This window comes from Mauremys reevesii, linkage group 3 (assembly GCF_016161935.1).
Source record: "Mauremys reevesii isolate NIE-2019 linkage group 3, ASM1616193v1, whole genome shotgun sequence".
Lineage (NCBI taxonomy): Eukaryota > Metazoa > Chordata > Testudines > Geoemydidae > Mauremys > Mauremys reevesii.
In genome coordinates, this window is record NC_052625.1 from 87218330 (window position 1) to 87245661 (window position 27332).

Below are 27332 nucleotides of genomic sequence, written 5' to 3' on the forward strand. Positions count from 1 at the left end.
ATTTTATTCAGCGACATGACTTCCTTTTCATATAGTTCAGTAACTGTTCGTAGTGTGAAAACAGGGATAGTGGGTGGCACCAAAGCACTGCCAAGGTCAAGGCACAATGCCCCAATAGCTTTGTTTGGTGTAAGAATCTGTAGAATACCTAGCACCTTTCAGCAGCGGGGCTGAATGCACTCGTCAGAGGTGGGGTAATAAAGTATCCTTTTACAGATGGAGAAAGAGACGCAGAGCAATGAGCAACTGACTTAAGGACATGCACCAAGGCACTGGCATAGCTAGGACTAGAGCTCAGCTCACCTAGATCCCAGCCCACACTCAGGTCACTAGGCCATGTCTAGTATCAGAGGTGGGGATGTGTTAATCTGTATCCACAAAAACAATGAGGAATCTGTTGGTACCTTAAAGACTAACAGATTTATTTGGGCATAAACTTTCGTGGGTAAAACACCCACTTCTTCAGATGCATGTCTGTGTCTTCTCCCTTTCATTCTCTCTCCTTGTGTCTTTGAAATGAAAGGCAAATGTGAGGGGAAGCTGTGCAAGTTTCTTCACTGAGCGCTTGGCTCCCCTCCCTATCTGGCAGGGGCAGCTCTAGGATTTCACGCCACGGGGGCGCTCTGGCAGTCGCCGGTCCCGCAGCTCCAGTGGACCTCCTGCAGACGTCCCTGCGGAGGGTCCGCTGGTCCCGCAGCTACGGTGGACCTCCCGCAGGCATGCCTGCGGATGCTCCACCGAAGCCGCGGGACCAGCGGACCCTCCGCAGGCACGTCTGCGGGAGGTCCACCTGAGCCGCCTGCCGCCCTCCCACGGGACGCTGCCCCAAGCGCGCGCTTGGTGCGCTGGGGTCTGGAGCCGGCCCTGCTATCTGGCATCAGCCCTGCCAGCTCCCTCCTGGCCTCTAGCAAACACAGTGCAGCTTGAGCAGCACTAAAGTGTTGACTGTCCAGTAGGGAACAGGGCCCTGTTGAGATGGATTGGACAACAAATCCTGCATCTTGGCTGGGGGTTAGACTAGATGACCCTTGTGGTCCCTTCTAATACTATGGCTCTAAGATTCTATGATCCTGCTCTCATTGACATTAATGGCAAAACTCCCATTGGCTTCAATGGGGCTGGATCAAGGCCTAAGCTGTGATCTCACACGCGCGTTTTCAAGTGGGGAAAGGAGTGCAGGTTGCGGTGTCCAGAGATGCAAGGCTGATCCCCCCACCCACTACGTTACTTTGCAACTCTGCCTATGCGTGTGTTTTGATTCTGCTGCATGCAATGAGAGCGCTGCTCAACGCTGATGCTAATATACTTGGTCCTATCCTGGAGCAGTGTGTTGTTGGCAGGCAGTTTCTTTGGTTATTTAACACCCGAGCTGTCATTTCTAGGACACTAGATCACTGGGGGAGGAGGGAGGATCCTGTTTATTTCCCCCTCCTGATAATTTTGCAGCTCCAAACAGTGACTGTGAGGATTGAGAGTATTAGGTATTTATATACTCTGCCCCCCCGCCGCCTCCACACACCTCAGTTTAGCAAAGCTTGGCACACAGCAAGGAAACAGACTCTATATGCGGCCAGAACGATGACAATTCAGTGAGCCCACACGGAAATGAAACGCTTGCTTCGCATCCTCTTTTTTTTAAAGCACCTTCCTTTCCACGGCTGCAGAAAAAGATCGTTGCTGTGTGTACAGCAGTACAATACAATAAAATTGCTCCTTAAGATTTAGCCATACACCCCAAACACTTTAGCATGTACCCGATCTAAAACGCACTGGGGAGAGATGGGAGGGAGAGCACTTCCCCAGCCTCCATCAACCTCTGCCTGGGGAGAGATGAACAATTAACCCCCCCCCGCCCCAATATGTAAAAATCTCCCAAAGTCTAGTCAGTTACAAAATGTTCCTGGAGCTGAGAAACAAGCATCTGATCGCAGCGCTGAAATTCCCCTCTCAGCCCCTTCGCTTGCTGTTTATTGTTGTTATTTATTTTTGGTGGGGGGTTTTTTTGGAGGGGGGAATCATCTTCAGTCTCTTGCAAAAGGTCCAGGCTGCTTACGTCTGAGCGCCCCTTATCATTTCAATGAATGGCAATTGCAGCCTTGGTGCTGTTATAGCAATGAAGCTACAGACGTCATTGCCTCCTGTTGGACGTGAGATGTGTCCAAGCATCAGCCCCTTTTGCTTAAGAACAACTCTTTAACTTCCAGGCAGCCGGCAGACAGGATTTTCTGAGAGCCTAAGAACCAAACGTTTATATTATACATATACACACATATATAGGTATAATACAAACACACACACACACTATATATGTGTGTCTATATATGGAGAGAGAGAGACCTAGGAAAACCTGCTGCCACTGCAAGCTCCACTTAAAATTTCCTGATCAGCTGAGTAGCTCGCTGCATCGTTTTCTTAAATGCCACCTGACGGGAAGGGATCATCACTCAGCCTGTGCTCTTCATTTTTGTTAGCGAGGAAGACTTGTTGAGCACCTTGTTCTCCAGCGCCCAAGAAGAAGCCCTGCTGCTGGGAGCACAGAAGAGCTGGGATCGTGCCCTAAGAGCTCCCCGAATTTCACCCACTTTGCAGCTGCTGTTACTAATTGAGCCCCCCCGGCCCCCTCGTCTCTGTCTCCCGGACCGAAGCGTGAGCGAGGATCTGCTCTTTAAAGTTGATCTGAAGGGGAAGGCAGAGATGAGCTGGTGCCTAGTTCTGAGGGTAAGTTGCTCTCTCCCTCCATGGAGCATCAGCCCCGAGCCTCGGTATTTGGCTGGAAAGTGGGACCGGTGGAGGGGGGATGTGGTGAAGGCAGGGGGAGAGCGGCACTTTTTACATCCAAGGCTGAAAGGGTTACCCGCGGGGGGTGGGGGGGAGAGTGAGTGTGCGGGGGCCGGCCACTGACTTCACAGCGGAGTTTGCAAGGTGCGAGTTACTCGTGAATATTCCCAGCCAGCTGCGAAGCTCAGCAGCAATGACTCTAATCCCGCAGGTGCCTGCCTGGGCGGCCAGCAGCCACAGCCCGTGCCCCCCCCCCCCACTCAGAGTTTGGGGCGGGGAGACCCCCCCACCCACCTAGGGGAGAACAGCCCTCCTCCACCCCAGCCCCATCAGCCCTGCGGGGAATTCAGGATCCCCCGCGACAGAACACATGACCCCTGCAGGGGACTCTGCCCTCCTACACCTGGAAGCGCCTGTCGTTTGTCCTCCTCTGTCTCTGTCCTCCGCATCCAGCCCCTTCCTTTCCCTCAGTCCATTGAGCCAGTTTTTAACCCGAAGGGATCCCAGTACAAATAAATATAAATCAACCCCTCCCCCTCCAGCTGGCCACCAACATATGTAAAACCTGCAGAGGTGCCCATCGCCTCCCTCTCGGATGCTGCCTCTCTCCCCCAGTTGGATAGGAAAGGGGGGGCAACCCCCTTAGACGTGGGGCTGAATTGATGGGATTGTGATTTGTAGGATTTCTCCACTTAGTCCCTGCCTCCTACTTGCTCTCCAGCCACTCCAAAGTCTCTTCCCCTCTCTTTAAGCAGCGATTTCTTTCAATCTCTCTCCCTCTCCCCCTCTGTGTGTGTGTGTCTCTCCCTCCCTCCACATACACTCATCTCCCCGGAGAGAGAAAGGAGAAACCCAACTCCCAAACACCGGCCAGATGTCGAAGAAACGCAAAACCCTGGAGGGTAGAGGACCCGGGCTCCCCCAGGAGGAGCCCAGAGCCTGCTTTGGGGGCAGCGAGGAGCAAGGTAGGGAGGAGGGAGCCTGCAAGTGGAGGGGAGGCAATTAGGAGTGCAGGGGGATCCCAGCACAGGAATGCATCAACCTAGCTTATCTCCCTGAGTAAAGAGAGCTATAGAGGTGACTCTAATAATTAGGCCAGATTGTTTCCAATAAGGGCATTAAAAGAGCAGGTCTGCTGTGACTGCGACAACACTGAACTTTTGAGCGTGAAGGGGTTAAGGGGGGCAGGAAGGAGAGAGAAGGGGCTATTGATCGATTGCTGAGGAGGAATTCTAGGTTTGCTGATCAATCCAGATTCCCTTCACCACTTGCTGTTTGTCAATTGCATTGGTATATTCACACTGTATCATCGATTTGCAGCTTGTGTAAATCTCTGTTTACAAGGTGCTCTGAGTTTGAGCAATGAGTGGTGTATTTCTGAGATGGGGGGTGTGTGTGGTTTTTTTGGTGGGGGAAGGAGAGGGGTGTTCCATTTTAGTTCATAAGCCCCCATCCCTGATATGATTTCAGTTGCGTCATGTTGAGGCTTCAAATGCTGCACTTGCAGAGCACACTTCGCATCCAGCTAAAGTTGGTTTTTTCAACAGCTTTGGTGCTTTGCTGTAATTTTCGAGCTCTAAGTATTTGTGATGAAAGCTGTTCTGCACTTTTTGACAAGATAATATCAATGTAGAAGCTGAGCTGGTGTAAAATCAGCTATGCACACAAGTATTAGGGAGTTCTGCAGCCGATTTTTTTGTTTGTTTGTTTCAGTCAGCCCAATAGTTCCTTTCCTTTGTGTTTATTTTGACTAAGTGGGCCCAGATGAGCCAAGCCAAGCTACAGTGTTTCAGGGGTTGTGGCTATAATGCAGAAGAGAGGAAAAAATACCAGCTGGGTTAAAAGCAATGTTTAAAGCTGTTTATAATGGCTTTGAAGACGAAGGTGGGAGATGATGGTGTGTATGGTGGAGTAAGGTGAAAATGTAAATTTATTTCTTTACCATGTTAGAATTCAGAAATATGGTGCTTTTGTCTTAGCATGTGCAAACCTGAGCATAGAGCTGATAGGGATGGAATGAGTGTGTTCTCCAATATGGAGTCAATGGTCCTTTTTATAAAGAATGATGATAAGGATCAAAACGTCACAAAAGTAATTAAAAATCATGAAATTCAACCTCCACCAGGGATATTTTTGCATTGGGTTGTGTTTTTTGAAGTGAAATATCTCAAATCTGGTTCCAGGCGTGCTCTTTTAGCTTCGTTAGAAAGAAGAAGTCATAGTGATGCACCATTTATCTCAAAAGAGATTGTTTAGGGTTTACATGGCTGTTATTTTCGATTGCTTGTCTCTCCCACAATAAAATAAAATCCATGTCCATCATTTCCTAAAACCATTTGTCTATTAAAACAAATCCAGTCACCTGAGGAACATTTTTATCTCTGTGAATGACTTTATTTGCATGATAGCATACAGTGTTTATGCAATCAGTAGGAAAAACTGTGGTTTTGCTGTCACTAACCGAGAAAAGCTTACCTCTTTGCCAGGTATAGATGATGTCAGACACAGAAAGGATATTCAGCATTGATCTGAAAGTTGGTCTATAGGTTACATATAATTTTCATTTAATTGGGGGTACCAATGGCGTGTGTGGAAACAGAGTGACCATTATTGTAAAGCAGTGGTGTGTATGTGGTAATTTTTTTTAAAACTCCGCAATAGTACTTCCTACAAGATCTCTGGTTATGTAATGAGGAACAGAAAATGACATTTAACTTTATACAGATATTTTTCTTGTTTTGGAAGTACACTGAATAAGAAATAAAATGAAAGTGGAAAAATATTTAGCAAAGCACTGATCTGCTTGTATTAAGAGAGCAAATAATAAATATCTTGTAGGAAAACACAAAGTATTTTGCAAATCAAACTGGATGTGAACCTATGCTGTGCCTATATGGTCCAGGTTTATGTAGACTATGGCATTGTAAATTATGGAATGTAGTTTAAAATATAGTTTTAGTTAATGAGATCGTGTGTTTTTTATGAACATGTAGTGATTTTTATTTTATTTTCTCCTTTGTATTTCACAGAAAAGAATGCTGCTTGCTAATTATATTGTCTGTATAATACGTAACTGTAGAAACCATTAAGAGTGTTCAATGTACCACAATACTGTAGTGAGCATATTTTGTGCAAAATGGTGGATGTGATTTTTTTTTTTTGACATCAGATGTACAGTTATTTTTGGATTAATCTGAAATGATGATTTACATGCTGTGTGTGCTTATGGTAGGTTTTCTACCTCTGTAGAGAGAACATACTTATTAGATTGGCAAGTGAGTGTAATATTTGCCCAGAAGTATGAAAAAGCCATGTAACTCCTGAGATTTAGTTCTACAACGTACGTGTAGGGTGATTGTTTAAATCATAGGTTCTAGTTTACTAATAAACAGACCAAAAAAAAAAATAATAGTAAAAGCTCAGATTTTTGGACACTACCAAATCCAGCATCCATGCAGAATGCAAATGCAGCTCCACTGTGGGGCCTTCTTCCAGTGGCACAGACATGGACTATAGAGAGACTTGTTCTAGTTCGGCCATCTTAATTCTGTGTGCTATTTGGTAAATTAGGGACATGCTTTGCTAATAAACAAGTATCCTTACTTTGAGGGCCTATGATGGTTTAAAACCATCTAGCTAACACAGATTAATTCCAAACTGCTGCAGTGTATGTCAGTTCTTTGGCCAAATGAAATTCTTGCTTGTGGAGCTTTGTTCTTCTCCCACGTGTGATCCGTATACATGGAGCAGGTTGGTAGACGTCATGTAGGCCGTGGCATACAATTTCTAAGTTCTTTGGGGTGACTTTTTTATTCTTTCACAAAGCATTTTATGAAGGCCTTGCTAGAACTCTCTCTAACTGCTCCTCCTAAAATAGATCCTGACATTGCAAGTTTTGGACATTCAGCACATTACGTTGACTTGAGCGGGGGTAGAGGGTACTTCCAGCATCAGATCCTTACTAATGAAGTGTGGAGACCAAACAGGCCTGATTTTGATCTTGCTTACATCAGTCTGAATCAGGAGTAACTCCAGTAAGGTCAATGGAGTCCCACCAGAGTAACTAACCTCAGAATTGAGCCCTATGGGTATACCATCGTATGTGCAACTGGTCAGTCAGTGTGCGTCTCCATTTCACATTGCTAGCAGCACCTTTGACTGCATCTTGCTGGTTTTGGTGTCATTTAAATGACACCAAGAGGATCTTGGGTCACAAATTGAAAGCCTGTCGTGGTGACTGTATATTGTATTAGGACATACTTAATGATCCAGAAGACCTTGTTTGCCCCTTTTTTCCACGTTCCTTTGAAAGCTGGTGGAGAATGTACAAAGATAAAGGGCTTTAGCAAGTTAAAATGGATTTTGCGCTCTTGTAATAATGGAACACAAAATATGATAAACTTAAAATTATTGAGTAATCTTGTTCACAGCTTTTACTTTTGTCATTATCCAGTGATCACTGCTTTAGTGTAATACAATATTTCAGACAACTTTTTGTGGGGAGATTTGTTGGTTTGGGAGCTGGTGGACAGAATAACTCTCTGAGTCCTTGCTTGACCAAATGCTGCTTTCTTGTACACATGTAACTGAGAATATAATTTAACCTGCTGTATTTTCCTTTTCACTGTCTGTATTTTGACTGTCTATGAAAGCAGATAATTTTTTTTCTTCGGGTCCAATTCTGTATAGTGTTGAATACTCTCAGCTTTCACAGAAATCCGTGACTGAGGCTCTCAGCATTCTGCAGAACTGGGCTCCTGACAGCTAGCTTTTTAAAAATTGTTTAAAACCTGTTTTTTCAGAGGCAAACTTGAGCCCCAATCCTGCAGACACTTATGCACATGTGTAACTTTACATATATGAGTAGTTCCATTGAGCTCAGTGGGACCAGTCTTGTGCACAAAATTATCATGTGCTTGCTGGATAAGGGATCTTGGTTAATATTAACCAAGTCCTCTTGAGTTTCTTTCCTGTACAAAGATACTCCAAGTTAAAAGGCACAGTTGAAATACGCATTTTTCTGTCTAAAAATGTCTAGTTATGTGAGATCTTAAATACCTACTGAAAATTCATCCTTATGCCTTGTATTTTTGATCAGTATAAAGTATTATTGATTAAATCTTGTAGATGTTTTAGAAAAATAAACTGCTGTAATCTTGATGTGGGCACATGAAAATATAGGAGGCCAAATTTTGCTCTTACTCCAGATTTACAGTGATGTCACTGAGCTAGGAGTTTGACCCATTGTTTGCCTTACACTGCTGCTTCATTCTGTCCCTTTCACTTGGTAGAAGCAGGTACATTCAAACACTGTTCACTCCATTCATTGTCTGTGTGCATTCCTGCTGGTGTCATGATTCTGTTGTGTACATATAGAAGTAACCTGGCTACTTGTCACCTTCTGTGTAAATTATAGAATCGTAGGACTGGAAGGGACCTTGAGAGGTCATCTGGTCCACTCCCCTGCACTCAAGGCAGAACTAACTATAATTCAGGCTGCTTCTCCCTTAGAGCACTCCCATCTCTGCACTAGTTTTCTCCTTCCCCTCTCTGTGCTCAGCCCAATCTTTTCTCCTTCCTACTGGAAAAGACACAAAAAAGGGCAACAAAAATGGTGAGGGGTATGGAACGGCTTCCATACAAGGTGGAATTAAAAAGACTGGGACTGTTCATCTTCGAAAACAGATGTAAGTAAGGATATGATAGAAGTCTATAAATCATGACTGGCGTAGAGAAAGTAAATAAGTGTTATTTACCCCTTCACACAACACAAGAACCAGGAGTCACCCAAAGAAATTAATAGGCATTCGGTTTAAAATAGCCATAAGGAAGTCCTGTGGAATTCATTGCCAGGGGAAGTTGTAAAGGCCAAAAGTATAATGGAGTTAAGAAAAGAATTAGATAAGGTCATGGAGGATAGGTTCATCAGAGGGTATTAGCCAAGATGGTTAGGGATGCCACCCTATGCTCTGTGGGTCCCTCTGCCAGAAGCTGGGACTTGATGACAAAGAATGGATCACTCAATAATTGCCCTATTGTGTTTATTCCCTCTGAAGCAACTGGCACCAGCCGCTCTCAGAAGACAAGATACTGGGCTGGATGGACCATTGGTCTGACCCATTGTGGCTGTTCTTATGTTTCATTTGTCTTATATTTCAAATAGCTGCTTTGACTAATGTAAGTCAGCCACCCTCTTCCTCCTTAAATGCCTGATCCAGGAAGTGTACAGCTCATAATGTCAGTAGCCACTCTACTGTGTGATCCGTGTTTATCCTCTGAGTGTAGATATTTTGGGACAAAGGTTATTTGACTTTTTGGGGGGGCGGTGTGTGTGTTTGATATAAAACATTGAGTACAGCCTGGTACTACACACATACTGTAATGGAAACAATGAGGAAAGGGCAGCCCCTGTTGGGTATTGCCGCAGAAGCCTGCGTATATGTGTACCAAATGAAAAATAGTCCAGTAAGAAGTTTCTAGGGGATGTGACAAAAAACTGGAGAGTAAACAATGCTTTTAAAAAGTGGGCTGGCTCCCTGGGCTAGTGAGTTGGGACTCTTGAGCTTGAGCTCTCACTCCTCTAGCAGGCAAGTGCTCAGTTACCTATGTTTGCTTCTCAGAAATTTACCAGCCTTCCTCCTTCATACGCATTTCCAGTCAGCTGAAAGAGTAATGTCCAACCCTTGGTGCTTTGTCGATGATAACTGTGATGTAAAGGCCTTCTTAGGAAACAACCAAAAAAAGCTTTGTTTTAGGGGACAAAAATGAGACCTATTGGAGTAACTACAGATTTGTTCTGAGGGCTCTGGAAGGATAAAGGGTGTCATGTATGTAAGCAAAGTATAAATGTAACTAACACACTGGGTAAGGTATATGTTTTAGTCTACTGTTGGCTCTATGGACTCCCATTTCTAGTCATTCAGATCCTAATTTATAAAGTTACTTTGTGTGTGCCTAACTTCAAGCATACAAGTAGCCCCACTGGAGCTTAGAGAATGCTTAGAGTTAAGCAGCCACTAAATTAGTAACTTTCTGAATCAAGGCCTCAAGAGTGGGAGAGTCATGCTCACTCCTGTTGTCATAGTGATCACTCTCTTAAAAGAGGCCATTAAGGTTATGTTTCTAATATATATTGGAGTAGATTAGCTATACCTAGACCTGAAGAATACAGTTTGGTTTTGAAGAACTGTGAGGGAGAAATTTAGATCTTTAGGGGTAAGATTGCAGTCTACATGTTATGGGGAAGTAATTCTGTCACCTGATGCTATGAGGTAGAGCTACTGGAAGTGTTGACATTTTTAATATTTGACATAGTCATTTTTTCCTTGATTGAAAAATGTAACCTGGGACAAGTCACTTATTTTCTCTGTAAATAGAAATGGGGATGACTTCTTAACTAGAGGGGTGTGGTGAGAAGAAATTTTATTCTTTTTATAATAATAATTGGTATATCTCCAATCTCCTAGAACTGGAAGGGACCTTGAAAGGTCATTGAGTCCAGCCCCCTGCCTTCACTAGCAGGACCAAGTACTGATTTTTGCCCCAGATCCCTAAGTGGCCCCCTCAAGGATTGAAGTCACAACCCTGAGTTTAGCAGGCCAATGCTCAAACCACTGAGCTATCCTTGCCCCCTACTTGGAGCCTTCAGTGATTATAGGCCATGTAAGTACTTAGGGTAACATTTTCAAAAGCACTAGTGATTTAAGATCTTAAGTCCCATTGGCTTTCAAAGTTAGTAGGCGCCTTTGAAAATATTTCCCCTGGAGTCCAGTAGTACCCACGTAAGATTTTTTTCTTTTGCATTAAGTGGAGTTAGTAATGAAGGTGTTAGTGTTACATTGTCCTGGACCTACTTCCATATGCTGGTGGCTGTAAGACAAAATTCTTCATTCTATTTTTCTCTGGATATAGGTGCACTAGTATATAAGTATTTATTGATCCAGAGGTAGCAAAATGAGGGCTGGCCCTGAAGGTGGCAGTCAGGAGGCAGGTTCTCAGCTAGTGTAAATCAGTGTAGCTCCATTGACTTCAGTAGTGCTATGCTGATTTTATGCCACTTGAGAATCTGGCCCCATGCATTCTTAAAGATGATTCACAGAAATCTGTGTATTTGACTTTAGGATGCTTCCTAAAAATGTCAGAAAGTGATAAAGTGAGGAATTCAGATCATGGAGGGTATAGGAATAAAAACAAGGCAAAATACATAGATTCTGTAGGAGCCTATTACAAAATAATGGAAAAAATAGTGGAGTGTCCCTTTTAAGGTATAGTTGTTACTCCCAGGAACCCTCTTAAAAATCTCTGACTTGAACACAATTCATTTTACCTTTTTCTTCCTTGCCATTTTACTTGTTGTCAAGTATGTTTGTTTGCATTTAAACAACTGCTGTCTCATATAGCCTCATGCTGCAGTGCGTCACATTGATGGTGCACTCAAAACTATGGCGGCTTGGTGTGATGTCATTAAAAAAACAGGCTTATAACCCCATTCCAGGATCAGGCGGGAGTGGAAAATGGGTTGGGAGGGAGACCGTTTATCTGATTCCTTTAATAGCAATGGAATGTATAAAGTAATCAAGGCACCATGTATTCCAGAGTCCTAGATTCTGTGAGAGACAGATCATATGGAAGCAGCTTCATTTACATTTAAAAATGGAGGTTTTGAATACATTAAATATGAAAATAAAGACTATAATCAGCCCTTAGGGGCAACCTGTTATTTGTTTGATATAGAAGTTATCTTTTGTGGTTCTCACATTTTTCAGTATTCCAAAGATTGTTGTACTAAGCACAACCACATTATAGAAGTTGCCAGGGACAATAGTGGAAATTATGGCGACTTGGTAGGGGGCGACTGAGGCTCCATATATCGTGGGAGGAGAAGGAAGCTACCTGGGATTGAGGGGTTAAGCACATTAGCTGTATGTGTCTGATTATTTCTTCACTGTTTATCATTTTTAATCTTGATAGTTTAAGTGTGAAACCTAAAGATGATTATTTAGCAGTCCACCGGAGCAGTTCCTACTTCCTAGAGGTATGCTTTCAGACGTCTACAGACTCAGGAAGACACTGCAGCTTTGATTTAACCTTGAATATGTGAGCCTACAGTTTCTTTTCAACCATAAGGGCTATGTATGTGGGGGTTTTTTTCCAGTGAAAGTTTAGATTCTGCAACACAGTTCTGCAGCTTGGGTGGGTTTTGTGGCCAATTTTGAGGAATGTCACACAATACAAGGGATTATGATAATATTATGTAAAGTAAACTGATTGTTAATAGAACTGCTTTTTCCCAGTTTGCCCCTGTAACTAATGTTCTTTTTTTAACATACCATTTGTCCATTGGCATGCATACCACTATTAGTACACATTATGAGCTTTGCGACCAGGGGCTGCTAACAGGGAGTTTCGCAAGGGAGTTTGGAAGGGGAGTGGGAAGTGGGCAATGGCCCCTTGCTGTTTTTTAAAACTATAAACTAAACTACATTCAAAACTTCTTTATTTAAACAAAACCCTTTCATTAACTAGGAGACCATGCAGGCAGAAGCCCAGCAGCAGAGTGGGGGCTATCCAGTTTATTGCGCTGAGTGCAGCATGTATGATTACCTGCCCTGTGGGCGGGTGGCATATGTGTGCATTCAGTGCAAGTAGCTCCTGGCCCTCAGAGACTGTGTATGGGCTTTGGAGGTCAGGGTGGTGGAACTGGAGGAGCTAAGGGAGGCAGAGAGGTATGTTGATGAGGCTTTCCGGGACACTGTAGAGTTGAGGGAAACCTTCCCATAGTTGGGACCCTCCTTCCAGATGGTGTTAGGGTATCCTCTCACACTGAAGTTACCTCTCCGGGGGAGGGAACTCCAGTCACTAGGAAAAGGCAGGTGTTAGTAATGGGAGATTAGATCATTAGAAACATAGATAGCTGGGTTTGTGACGACCGGGAGAATCATATGGTGACTTGCCTGCCTGGTGCGAAGGTTGCGGATCTCTCGAGGCATCTGGATAGACTTATATGTAGTGCTGGGGAGGAGCTGGTGGTCGTGGTACATGTAGGTACCAGTGACATAGGGAAGGGTAGGAGAGACATCCTGGAGGCCAAATTTAGGCTGCTAGGGAAGAGACTGAAATCCAGGACCTCTATGGTGGCATTCTCAGAAATGCTCCCAGTTCCACACGCAGGGCCAGGTAGGCAGGCAGAGCTTCAGAGTCTCAATGCGTGGATGAGACCATGGTGTAGAGAGGAGGGGTTTAGATTCATTAGGAATTGGGGAAACTTTTGGGATAGGGAGAGCCTATACAGGAAGGATGGGCTCCACCTAAACCAAAGTGGAACCAGACTGCTGGCACTTAACATTAAAAAGGTTGCAGAGCAGTTTTTAAACTAGGAGATAGGGGAAAGCCAACTACTGCAGAGGAGCACGTGGATCGGACAGAGACTTCTCTTGGAGAGTCTATTGATAGAGATTCTTTAGGTTAGAGTCAGGAGCAGAGGATGGAAGAGGATAATGTAAGGGCCAGATAAGACGAGAAACATTCACATAAAGAATCGGAAGCATCAGAAAAGGGCAGACAAATAAACAGGGACACGTTTTTAAAGTGCTTGTACACAAATGCTAGAAGTCTAAATAATAAGATGGGTGAACTAGAGTGCCTTGTGATAAAGGAGGCTATTGATATAATAGGCATAACAGAAACCTGGTGGACTGAGGACAATCAATGGGACACAATCACAAAATATATCAGAAGGACAGAACAGGTCATGCAGCCGGGGGAGTGGCACTATATGTGAAAGAAAATGTAGAATCAAATGAAGTAAAAATCTTAAGTGAATCCACATGTTCTACAGAATCTCTATGGATAGTAATTTCATGCTCTAATAAGAATATAACATTAGGGATCTATTATCGACCACCATGACAGTGATAGTGATGAAATGCTAAGGGAAATTAGAGAGGCTATCAAAATTAAGAACTGAATAATAGTGGGGGATTTCAATTATCCCCATATTGACTGGGAACATGTCACCTCAGGACGAAATGCAGAGACAAAATTTCTCAATACTTTAAATGACTGCTTCATGGAGCAGCTGGTACGGGAACCCACAAGGGGAGAGGCAACTCAAGATTTAGTCCTGAGTGGAGCACAGGAGCTGGTACAAGAGGTAACTATAGCAGGACTGCTTGGAAATAGTGGCCGTAATATAATAACATTTCACATCCCTGTGGTGGGAAGAACATCTCAACAGCCCAACACTTTGGCATTTAATTTCAAAAAGGGGAACTATGCAAAAATGAGGGGGTTAGTTAAACAAAAGTTAAAAGGTACAGTGACTAAAGTGAAATCCCTGCATGCTGCATGGGCGCTTTTTAAAGACCCCATAATAGAGGCCCAACTTCAATGTATACCCCAAATTAAGAGAAACAGGAAAAGAACTAAAAAAGAGCCACCGTGACTTAACAAGCATGTAAAAGAAGCAGTGAGAGATAAAGACTTCCTTTAAGAAGTGGAAGTCAAATCCTAGTGAAGTAAATAGAAAGAAGCATAAACCCTGCCAAATTAAGTGTAAAAATGTAATAAGAAAAGCCAAAGAGGAGTTTGAAGAACGGCTAGCCAAAAACTCCAAAGGTAATAACAAAATGTTTTTTAAGAACATCAGAAGGAAGCCTGCTAAACAAACAGTGGGGCCCCTTGATGATCGAGATACAAAAGGAGCCCTTAAAGACGATAAAGCCATTGCAGAGAAACTAAATGGATTCTTTGCTTCAGTCTTCAAGGCTGAGGATGTTAGGGAGATTCCCAAACCTGAGCCAGCTTTTGTAGGTGACAAATCTGAGGAACTGTCACAGGTTGAAGTGTCACTAGAGGAGGTTTTGGAATTAATTGATAAATTTAACATTAACAAGTCACTGGGACCAGGTGGCATTCACCCAAGAGTTCTGAAAGAACTCAAATGTGAAGTTGCTGAACTATTAACTAAGGTTTGTAACCTGTCCTTTAAATCGGCCTCTGTACCCAATGACTGGGAGATAGCTAATGTAACACCAATATTTAAAAAGGGCTCTAGGGGTGATTCTGGCAATTACAGACCGGTAAGTCTAATGTTGGTACCGGGCAAATTAGTCGAAAAAATAGTTAATAATAAAATTGTCAGACACATAGAAGAACATGATTTCCCTTTACAGAAACCATGTCTTACTAATCCATTAGAGTTCTGTGAAGGGGGTCAACAAACATGTGGACAAGGGGGATCCAGTGGACATAGTGTACTTAGATTTCCAGAAAGCCTTTGACAAGGTCCCTCACCAAAGGCTGTTATGTAAATTAAGTTGTCATGGGATAAGAGGGAAGGTCCTTTCATAGATTGAGAACTGGTTAAAAGACAGGGAACAACGGATAAGAATTAATGGTAAATTCTCAGAACGGAGAGGGGTAACTAGTGGTGTTCCCCAAGGGTCAGTCCTAGGACCAATCCTATTCAACTTATTCATAAATTCAGAAAGGGATTAAAAATTGAGGTGGCAAAGTTTGCAGATGATACTAAACTGCTCAAGATAGTTAAGACCAAAGCAGACTGTGAAGAACTTCAAAAAGATCTCACAAAACTAAGTGATTGGGCAACAAAATGGCAAATGAAATTTAATGTGGATAAATGTAAAGTAATGCACATGGGAAAAAATAACCCCAACTATACATACAATATGATGGGGGCTAGTTTAGCAATAATGAGTCAGGAAAAAGATCTTGGAGTCATCATGGATAGTTCTCTGAAGATGTCCACGCAGTGCGCAGAGGCGGTCAAAAAAGCAAACAGGATGTTAGGAATCATGAAAAAGGGGATAGAGAATAAGACTGAGAATATATTATTGCCCTTATATAAATCCATGGTATGCCCACATCTCGAATACTGCGTACAGATGTGGTCTCCTCATCTTAAAAAAGATATACTGGCACTAAAAAAGGTTCAGGGGAGGGCAACTAAAATGATTAGGGGTTTGGAATGGGTCCCATATGAGGAGAGATTAGAGGTTAGGACTTTTCAGCTTGGAAAAGAGGAGACTAAGGCGGGATATGATAGAGGTATATAAAATCATGAGTGATGTGGAGAAAGTGGATAAGGAAAAGTTGTTTACTTATTCCCATAATACAAGAACTAGAGGTCACCAAATGAAATTAATAGGCAGCAGGTTTAAAACAAATAAAAGGAAGTTCTTCTTCACACAACGCACAGTTAACTTGTGGAACTCCTTACCTGAGGAGGGTGTGAAGGCTAGGACTATAACATCATTTAAAAGAGAACTAGATAAATTCATGGTGGTTAAGTCCATTAATGGCTATTAGCCAGGATGGGTAAGGAATGGTGGCCCTAGCCTCTGTTTGTCAGAGGGTGGAGATGGATGGCAGGAGAGAGATCACTTGATCATTACCTGTTAGGTTCACGCCCTCTGAGGCATCTGGCATTGGCCACTGTTGGTAGACAGGATACTGGGCTAAATGGACCTTTGGTCTGACCCAGTATGGCCATACTTATGTTCTCTCTCATTTTAAGTTGTGGATAAACATACCTTAGCATGAGGACGCTTGAAATAATTTATTTAGGCAAGGTTTAAATGTCAGGCAGAAAAATGAAATGCTGAAATTTTAGGCAGAAAGATGAAAATGCACTTTAAGACAGAGTGTTTACTTTGGCCCATAACCAGCAGCAGTACATAGATGTGGCCCCAGGAGAAAACTGGGGAAGGAATTGTGACTTAGCCACCTCTCTCTTTCTCTCTGGATCTCCCCCCCCCATTTTTTTTTCAGGTCTATACCAGTAGAAGATAACTTTCTTCCTCTCTGCAGGTTCGACTGGGCTGTCTGGGGCATTTGGAGAGGGGGTGGCAGGGTGAAAAAGGCAAGCCAAGGCCCCTCCCATTCCGTGCCTGTTTACAGAGGAAGGAGAATTGCGGCTCCTCTCTTCTCTTCTCCCTCATTTCTTCCCCCCCACCCCACACACTGTGAACCACAACACTGTGACCAGGCAGGAAGATAGCAATATAAAGTACATACAAAGTGTATGCAGCTTCCACATATACATAGGAAACTTTCACTGTTCCACATGCCCCGTAAGCAACCTTATTTGGGGGTCAGAGTTAGCTTAACTTTGAGAAATGTCAGATTTAGGTAGCAGGAGAAAGTTATGATCATACTGTTACAGCTCTAAGCAGCGATATATTGTAGAATATTAAGAAATTAGAACATCTGCAGGCCATAAATGCTTGAACTGAGAATGACTGCTAACCAGTGTACTTACTGCTAATGGTTAGGTAGAAGAACCACAGCAGATCTATTATCTCTGGATAGTTGGAAGAATGGACAAGCTAAAGTCCTTCATTTTTTTTACTCTGTGGAAAGAACTCTAATCATCTTTCAGTTCAAAGCACCGGGCCTTTCCAGAGGGTTACTGGAGATGAAGTCTATTCTGAAATGCATTCAGCCATCTAATTTCTGTTACAGGCATTCTCTGTAAAAAAGAGGTGTCTATACATACGTAAACGCTTAATAAGGTGCCAGTTGCTGGTGCTCAAGAATGTGGCACATTTTTTCTTGGGTTTTGTAGGACCAATGCATGTTTTTTGTTGAGTGTTGCTAATGGCTTCTTGTGTGTAGCTCTTAACAGTTTACATCCACTCCAAAACAATAACTCCAAGTTATTGTGTGTTGCTATTAGTTTTTCCAGTGTCCTGAGAATAAATAAGTGATCTTCTTGCACTGCTATAAGGCAAGCAGAAAGTATATAGGAATAGAAAGCGCTGCGTCAGTTTTCAAAAACAGATAGCATGTGATTTCATTTATTTATTTTTAATGACAAGAATATATTCATTAACCTTTCTGTTTTTCTCTTTCCATGACTAAATAATGAGTACCAGTTTTTGACTAGAAGTTCTTTGGATCAACTCTACTAATCAAATGCTATACATTTTTAATTCAGGACTAGGATGGGGTTTGTAGGGAGAAGGGGATGGGGGCAGAGAATCCTAAATCTTTTAAATAAAGGAACATCTCATTTTATTCATTAAATATTTTGGCAGAACTTCCTGGATGCACATATGACACCTACATAGCTGAGATGTCTTTGCCCAGCCAGGTGCTGAGAGCATGGCTGTCTAGTTTCAGATGGATCTTTAAGGATCTGCAAAGCTCATTCTTAAATAAAGTGGTTCATTATCCACTTCTTCTGGCAAAAGTAGCTGCTTTAACTTCTGGGGGATAATAATGCACTCTCTGAATTCTCAAAATATAGCATTAAACTAACACAATAACTGTATAAAGTAAGTCATGAATTGACTTCTGGGTTCCCCTAAAATGACCCTCCCCACTCTGAACTCTGGGGTACAGATGTGGGGACCCGCATGAAAGACCGCCCCCCCCAAGCTTATTTCTACCAGCTTAGGTTAAAAACTTCCCCAAGGCACAAATCCTTCCTTGTCCTTGGATGAGTACTGCTGCCACAGCCAAGTGAGTTAGACAAAGATTCAGGAAAAGGACCACTTGGAGTTCCTGTTTCCCCAAAATATCCCCCCAAGCCCCTTCACCCCCTTTCCTGGGGAGGCTTGAGAATAATCTACCAGCCAGATAGGCAAACAAGGTGAGCACAGACCGGACCCTTGAGTGTTTAGGACACTAAAAACCAATCACATTCTTAAAAAAACAGAACTTTTTATTATAAAGAAAAAAAAATAAAAGAAGCACCTCTGTAAAATCAGGATGGAAGGTAATTTTACAGGGTAATAAGATTTAAAAAAACAGAGGATTTCCCCTCTAGGCAAAACTTCAAAGTTACAAAAACAGGGATAAACCTCCCTCTTAGCATAGGGAAAATTCACAAGCTAAAACAAAAGATAATCTAACACATTTCCTTGATATTACTTACTATTTCTGTAATATTAGATGTATCATTTCAGTAGGTGTTGGATTCCTTGCTTGATCTCTCTCTTTGTCTCAGAGAGAGCACCCACACAGAGCACACAGCAAAAACTTTCAAATCTAAGGGCAAGGTATCATCTCCCCTTATTGGCCCTTTTGGTCAGGTGCCAACCAGGTTATTCAAGCTTCTTAACCATTTACAGGTAAAGGAGGGATTTTATGCTACCCTTAGTTGTATGTTCATGACAGACCCTGGTTCAAGAGAGGTGCCGTATGTATTGACAGAGGTGCAACAAAGCTCACTCACTGGAAATCTATTAGTGGTAAGCAGTTGCCAACACATTCTATAACATTTACCCGCACTGGGGAAAATTCACACAGTTAGGAGTAGTTCTTTCCAGTGAAAGATGAACAAGTAGAAGCCGAATCTGAGTGGGAAGCTTCTATTAGTGGGACTAGGAGACCCATGATGATGCAGCCTCTCTTCCCTTCCCCTCCTCACTGAATCCTACCCCCTGCTTTAGGTACATCTTTCTTTTATAAAGAGAGACACACAATTACATTCACCAAATACAGTGAAGGCTGCAGTAAGAATCCACCTCCCAGTAGGCAATCCCTTGCTTTAAGGGACCACTATTATTTAACATTTTTATATTGAAGTTGTATCCACAGGCCGCAATCCAGATTGGGGGCCCTGTTGTTTTGGGTCACAGTATGGCATAGTCTTTGCCTAAAAGAGTTTACAATGTAAATAGACAATACAGAGAACATAAAGCAAAAACTAGAGGTACAATGGTACCATTTTTTTAAAAAGAAGTCACCAAATTATCCCCCAGTTCCTCCTCTCTGTTCAGATTCCCCAGCCAACTAGCTTTGCCATTGCTGGCCCAAAGTGCCCTCCTTTTACCCTGCTCACCTTCTAACACTGGGGTCAGTCTGGCAAAGAAGGGGAAATAAGTTAGCAAGAGACCAGCCAAAAGCACATGATAGCAGGTCTGTAAAGGAGAGGCAGTGGGCACGTACTCAGAAGTCCAAACAACACAGATCCCTTAAAATGATCCAGCCTCAGGCCTCCATCCAGGTACCCACATCAAATATGATAATTTCTGTAAATCTTATTTCATCATATAAAATATAAAAGGTTCTACCAATCCCAAAGGATCGGACACATTACCTCCCAGGTTAATGAATGTTTCAGATCTTACCCAAATACACGCTACAGCCAATTCTTATTAACCGAACTAAAATTTTATTAAAAATCGAGAGAGAGTATGGTTAAAAGATCAATATACATACAGACATGAGTTCAATTCATTGAGGTGCAGATTCATAGCAGAGATGGTGAGCTTCGTAGCTGCAAAGAGTTCTTTCAGAAATAGTTCATAGGTTATAGTCCAATGTCCAAATATCATATTCAGGGTGTACCAGCATAACTGGGACCTTAGTCTTGTGACTCAAACTTCCCCTGATGAAGCCTAAGCAGTTCTGAGATGACAGAATCAGGACCCAAGGATCTTTTATACGACTTCATGTCTTTTGACAAGTTGGAGTTCCTCGGGGAACAAAAGGTAATTAGGATGACTTTGAAGGGGGTCCATCACCGGTACTTAGCTATACGAATTAACATAAGGCCATTTGCTTGTTCCTCCACCATTCACAATACATTTCAAAGAGAGATGAATACCGAGATATCCCATGTTCACAATTCATTTAAATGATAGGATGTTATTTTGACCTCTGAATTATCAGAATGCAGCATAGAGAGGGACTGTTGATTACATTGTCGACCCTACTCATACATACGTAAATACTCAAAACCACAAACATTATCTCTCCACATGCCTTTTGAGGGTTATTTATTTTGCACGATGTTTAACCCCTTCTACCCATGCATCACATGTTTTAAAAAAATGGCATTGGGTAGAAGCAAAGATGAAACCTCCAAAGAGAAACAAACCAAAAGAGGCAATTTGTTAGGTGGCCAGTATGTCAGTCTGATTTTCCTCAAGTATTTTAGGTGGAGTGGGTTTGCTGCAATTCTTTTGTGGGGCAAAACTGTACAGCTCAGTTTACATAAGCACATTTAAAGAGAGAAAATTATGAAATCCTCATTTTGTGTAACTGACCATCTAATCAATGAAATTGTCATTACGAAGACTGATTCCCTTTTACTGAGCCTAATATTATGTTTCCACTAAAATGAAACAGCCATCAATATTTTTAAAAGTAGCAAATTTTAAATTGACATCACTTCCTTTTGATCTTTTCTAAAAATTCAGTTATTTTCAGAAGAAAAATTAAAAAGCTCTTAGTTTCATTCTACTCTAAAAGTAATTGTTAAAAAAAAAGACATTACCTTACTCATCAGATCTGCTCTCTGTGGGTATTCTGAGATGCATCTTCTGTCTTTAGTGACAAAGTACGTTAGTTTAAAAAAATATTACTTCTTTTAACTCTACAAAGTCAATACAGCTGAGGAGGAACAGAATCCATCTTCTGTATCTTCAATAAGATGGCTGCTTATGTTCCACTTGCCAATAGCTGTGGAAACCCACTGAAAACAATGGATTTGAACAAGTGTGCAATGGCACTACTTTCAGCAGCAAGGTTAGTTTAGAGCATAGTTTGGCCAATGGAACCTTTATTACTGGTTGTGCTGATGTGTGAGATGGAATGAATTCAGCTTGGTTCTTGGAGCTCAGGCTGAGTTTGTAGGGCTAACAATTAGAATTTTACATTTAAATTGAACTCATTTAATATGGAAATCCTGGTGAGACCATAAATAAGAAACTTCATGATGCCATTTTTATAGCCCCTTCCTATAGTTCCATAAACACACAGTGTATCTGAAAATATGAAAGTGATTTTATAAATTTTTAAAAATTGATTTATTTCACATTTTCCGAATGAGTCTCCTGACTCTCTTGCTACAGACGGGTTGTTCTTTACTCCCCTCATATGACTTAGACCTGATTTAAAAACAAGAAAAGTTCTTACATTAGTGCTGTGTCAATGTGTAACTTAATTATTTCACTTAAACTTTGTCTCTTCCTGCCCACTTTCCCCCCAAAAGTACCATGCATAGTGTCCCAGATTTATATTTTTAAATGAGTGCAGGTTTGAATAAATGTAAAGGGCTGGTAACAACCTCAGTTGCCTGGATGCCAGTTAGAGAAAAATAATGCCAGATTATCATGGGAAACTGCTGGCACAGCTCTTCTGTTCAGCAACATTTGTCTTTACTAACACCTAAGTTTTGACTTTATTTAAAAAAAATGTTAATCTCTGGTCAGGATTTTTTTCTTCAATAAAAAGTGAGTGAAATGCTGGCACTGTTATTGAAGTGCTTCTGAAAGCTACAACCACAGCGGTGATGGTTAGTAGTAGTGGATTTGGTCTAGAACAGTGGTTCTCGACCAGGAGTCTGGTGCCCCCTGGTGGGGGGGAAGGGCACAAACAGGTTTCAGGGGAGCCACCAAGCAGTGCCAGCATTAAACTTGCTGGGGCTCAGGGTAGAAAGCTGAAGTCCAGGGCCCTGTGTTCTGCCACTTGGGGCTGAAGCCGAAGCCTGAGCAATGTAGCTTCGGGGGGCCCCTGTGGCATGGGGCCCCAGGCAATTGCCCAGCTTGCTACCCCCTAACAGAAAACTAGTTATTGTGGCACAGGTGGGATGAGGAGTTTTTATAGCATGTTGGGGAGGCCTTAGAAGGAAAAAGGTTGAGAACCCCGATCTAGAGCATGGAAAAGATTCAGGAAACTTCAAAAGTTCTTACTGAAGCCCTACATAAATTCTTAACTTAGTATTTTAAATGACTTGCTATATTCTATCTTAACTCCATGCTATAATAATAACTCTTGTTTTCTTTTTCTGTTTAAGTAATCTTTTTGTTTCTTCACATGTAAGTACAGTAGAACCTCAGTTACGAACATCTCTGGAATGGAGGTTGTTCGTAACGCTGAACAAAATGTTATGGTTCTTTCAAAAGTTTACAGCTGAACATTGATTTAATACAGCTTTGAAACTTTACTATGCAGAAGAAAAATGCTGTTTTTCCGTTTTATTTTATTATTATTTTTTCATATTTTACATTTAACACATTATTGTATTTGCTTTTTCTTTTTCTTTTTCCTTTTGGTCTCTGCTGCTGTCTGATTGCGCACTTCGGTTCCAAATGAGGTGTGTGGTTTACTGGTCAGTTCATAACTCTGGTGTTTGTAACTCTGAGGTTCTACTCAGTTTTGCTCCATTTCTTCTGAAATGATGACTAGACACTGCAGGTCGTCTGTTGTCATGGACATCAGTTCTGTACAGGTCAGAGGCTTTTAATTTCCCCAGCTGCCTCACTACTTTGGGGAGATCTGTAACAACAAATATCCTGCCATATCCTCTCTACTTTGTGTTCTCTACAGTGCTGAGAGCATTATCAATACTCCACAAATAATAGGATAAGAGGATAGCAACACTACATACTAACTATCCTCTTTCACTTGGCCTTGTTCTGCATGCTTTACTCCAGCCCCTCATCCTGGAGAAACCTCTTGTCCCTTCCAGGGCTCTTGTTTCTGCATCCACTCTCCTCTGCTCAAGATTCACTGGCTGAAATGACCATCTTTTGAGATGTGAGTTGATCAGGAGCAGCAATAGGCACTGGAGAGGGGAAAAAGGAGATGGTGTGTTACAGGTTGATCATTGGAGGCTTCTCTATTCTGAAGACTTCATCTATTGTTTCTACCTTGCTTCAGTGTACCTGGATGTTTCCATTTTAGATCCACTGAAACTGGGATGCTTTTTCCTTAGGTGATGAACAGCTATCTATCTGCTATCCCAATAAAGCAGGAAGAATTGTCTAGTTGGAGCAGATACCTGCCTTCTCTTAGTGAGAGTTATGTGCTCAAAGAGAGAGGAGAGTGATTCTGGATCCAAGAGAAGGATGAGATTTTTACTATTCTTGCTGTTTTCTGGTGCTCCTAGCTTCATGGCAACTGCTGTTGCCATTTTCTTGCTACACAGAAGTACATGAAATATCAGCTGCTGAGGAATTTTTTCCCCATCTGGCAGTGTATATGCACCTTACCATGGAAATCCCCTGAGATTATCTGTGCCGAAGATGATTTCTACCAGCATACCAGAGCAGGCCCAAAGAGGTGGTCCTGAATAGCCTTGTAAACAAACCTAAACTTATTAAGAGCAATATTTTAGATGCAGAAGAGGGTGGGAAACTGAACTTTTCTTTTGGAGCCTGGAGGTGCCCTTGCTGGCATGGCACGTCGGGCCAGATCTTCAGCCTGCTGTGCAAATCAAAGTGTCTTGGTTGACTTCAATGGATCTGGCCCATAAATTGCTTAGCTATTCCAGAGGAACCTATTCAATGCTGCTGATGAAGATGAGTTTGGAGGCAAAGAGCTTTTCACGGTATCTTCACCTGAACTGGCTGAAAGGCTAGGATGAGGCTTCAAGGTATAGATCTACATAAGGTGACTGAACTGAATGTTACTTAAGATTGCATGAAATCATGATTTGAATTGATGTTCAGTCCTGAATACATTGTTTAACAAACACATTTATTTTTAAAATCTGCTGACTAAAGTGTAATATTTCTGAAACTGGCATATTTCCCCATAATACATGTCCATTACTTTTTATTGCTCTCTGTCTCTTAGATATGTGGAATTTCTATAAACATGTTACAGATAGTCTGAGATGAAACTTCCACCTTACTTTACTTCTCCTTTTACTTGCCTCTGCAATGACTCGGCTCCTTTCATCACCATGAATTGCAGGTAACCACATTTTCTGTACTGGGGACAGGGTGAGGAAAGGACCCCCTTCAGATAACTCTGGAGTAGGTTGGTGTGCCAATGTCTGCCTTTAATCGCCTCTAGCAATTTCTTCTCTTGTCTGAGTCCTCTGTTCCTCCAGCTGTGGATCATTTCTCTTATACAGTAGTAGCCTACCTAGATTTTTGCATCATGATTCCACATTTTTGTCTTGCTTCTTCTTAACTGTCTGTAATAACTTAAGCAGACCATATAAGCAAAACACAGCTCCTCTCTGAAAAGCCTTGGGCTTGTCTGGTTGCTTCCCCTAAAATGGGCAACCTTGGGAGGGTCTTACAGTAAAGTGACACTGGGTTGCTGGCAGGCTTTTAGGTAACATGAAGGTATCCGTTTATGATGCTTTCCTTTCTCTTTAGGATTATGCACCGTTCAGAGTGAGCACTCTAGACTATCATAATGTATGGGCCATAACCAGAGGACCCATTCCTGCCACGTGTCATATTGGTCAACATATATCCCTCTGTGAGGTAGATATTACATGAGCCATGTTCATTCATCAGTCCCTATTTAGTAACACTTCTTTCATATACTGCATACACACTTTACCTCACGGGTCATTTTAGTAACCTTTTCCTGCTGCATTGACAATGTTGCTACCTCACAACCTGATATCCGATGAAGTTTGTTTTGTGCCACCTTTTAGATACTGGTCAAAACTCACCTGAGAAACTACTTGTGCGCTAGGCAGCTAGGGAGGTGCCTGTAAAATCTTCAAGAAGTTTGGGAGGGGTGAAACCATAGGTGAAATCCTGGTGTCACAGTTCAGGGCAATTGCACTTTTATTTCCCCTCAGTGGTCCAGCAAGGGCACCCACTTTCAGGTTCCCGCTTAACAGCAGTTTCCTTGCTGTGCAGAGACCCACAGCTCTCTCCCTTCTGCCCAGAGTATTTCCAAGCTGCACAGTTCCCTGCCTGCACTGTGTTAGTCCCTCCACAGACTAGCTGCCCAAGGACACCTGCTTGTTTTCTCCTTAGAGACTGATAACGGCAATTGCCAATGGTTATAAATGACCATGCAGCTCTTTCTGTGCAAGCCTGTTTTATTCTTAAGGTGACAGCAAGATCTGTTAAAAACAAAGAAACTACACACATGCTAATAACTTACTAGTGATCACCCCGACCCTAACCTGGATTCTGGTAGGAGCAGTTGTTCAAATCCCCACACAAGGGATGTCTTTGGGGTTCATCACCGCTTCAGCTCAGAACAAACGCACAGTCTTAGGGGGCCTCAGTAGGCCCAGCCCTTCCAATCCTTCCTTTGGGATTGGGGTCCTCCATGGATCAGCGGTCTTGTCTGTTTGCTGGATCAGGAAAAGGGCCTTGAGTTAGTTTAAAACCATCTTGTATATCCCCCAAACCCCTCTCTTTGTCTGTTGGCCCCTGGAGAATCCAGTTTGAACTAGTGTGTGTGTGTGTGTGTGCACCTCTCCTGAGGGGTGGCTTAAAGAGGTTAATAACAGGAGGTACATTAGCATCCCCCTCACTACGAGAGAAGGTACATAAAATGCCACAGTAACACCTATACAGTTGCTTTTTTAACACAATGGACCCAAAAGATACTATTCCTAATTCAGTAAAGCTAATCTTAATTCCATAAGATTTGTTTGGGGTATTACAGGAGATTGTCTGTGTCTGTCTGTCTGTCACCTGGCTCCACTGAAGTCAATGGGAGTTTTGCCACTGATTTTTCCCCCCATATCAGTGGTCAATAAAGTCTAGTAATGTTAAAAGCTGGAGTTTTCAGAGAATAACTTTCCACACTGTAGCTGTCTCCTGTAGATTCTTCACTCTTCCTTTCTTCCTTCTATGTTTTATTCTTTTAAGAAAAATGTCATGTGTTCAGATTTACTGGTCTAAATTATTCTCTCTCTCTGTGGGCAAATCGTGAGCCTCTCAGTTTCTGTGGACATGGAGAGAAGGTGTTTAACATGGTGAGTCAGGACTGTGTGTGTGTTTGCACTAGCATTTTTCAGTTTGAGGGAGAATTTCACAAACATTAAAATCCTGTGAAGAGACCCTGGATCATCAGTTATGTCAGATGCCCCTTGGGACTAGCTCTTCCTAGACATGGGCATGTACCCGCATGTCCAGTCTCTTTCCAGTGCTGCATGCATTATGTATTGAACACAGGTAATTGGCATCAGGGCACTTCAGTTGAGGCCGGGGTGCATAAACTGTACAGAAACTACTTGTTTGTATATACAGTGTTATTAATATTGTGGTAATGACTAAAGGCTACAACCAGGTGGGGTCCCATTGTGCTAATGTAGAATAAATGACAGGGTTTCCCCTAAAAAAATCCAATCCAGAAACTTAATGATAAAATGTAAGTACTGAGGAGAATTCATCCTGAATGTGTCCAGGACTTGCTCCTTAAAATTTTGGTCAGGCGACTTAATTGTCATGATGGCAGTGCAATTCAAAGTATAGAGTGGAGAGGAGCCTTTCCAAGTTTGTGGGGGTTCAGATCTAGTATTTAGGTGTGGCCCATTCTAGAGATGGGGTGAGCCACAAAGACCCTGTCTGGATTCAAACTTTCCACAACATTTGGAGGGGAGTTTAGATCTAGATGTTGGGTTCGGGCTCAACTCTGTCCACCAAGAAGGATAATTTGCCCTGTGTATGTAATTCTTCTATTCAGTTGTGGCATATGTGTTTATATGCTGCAGTTATTGCCACAGGCTCAATGAGGAATAGACAATAAAATCTAGGGTGAGAGTCTGTGCTGCACCTCTAAGAGGAGGATCAAGGGGTTAAGGTGGCTTGAAACTGGAGAGGTCCACGGCATAATTATGGCAGCCCTAGGGGCCTTTCTTAAGGGAT

At 42.4% G+C, this 27332-nt stretch overlaps 1 long non-coding RNA gene across 2 annotated transcripts in view; it reads left to right on the forward strand.

Moving 5' to 3' along the window:
• Positions 1 to 2295: 2295 nt before the first annotated feature.
• LOC120400774 overlaps positions 2296 to 27332 on the forward strand; it is a 276808-nt gene continuing 251771 nt past the window's right edge. The window contains exon 1 of one of the 2 annotated variants that reach the window (XR_005596069.1): positions 2296 to 2718. This is a non-coding gene — a long non-coding RNA (uncharacterized LOC120400774). The remainder of the gene's footprint in view (positions 2719 to 27332) is intronic. The other variant, XR_005596072.1, reaches the window with a different exon arrangement.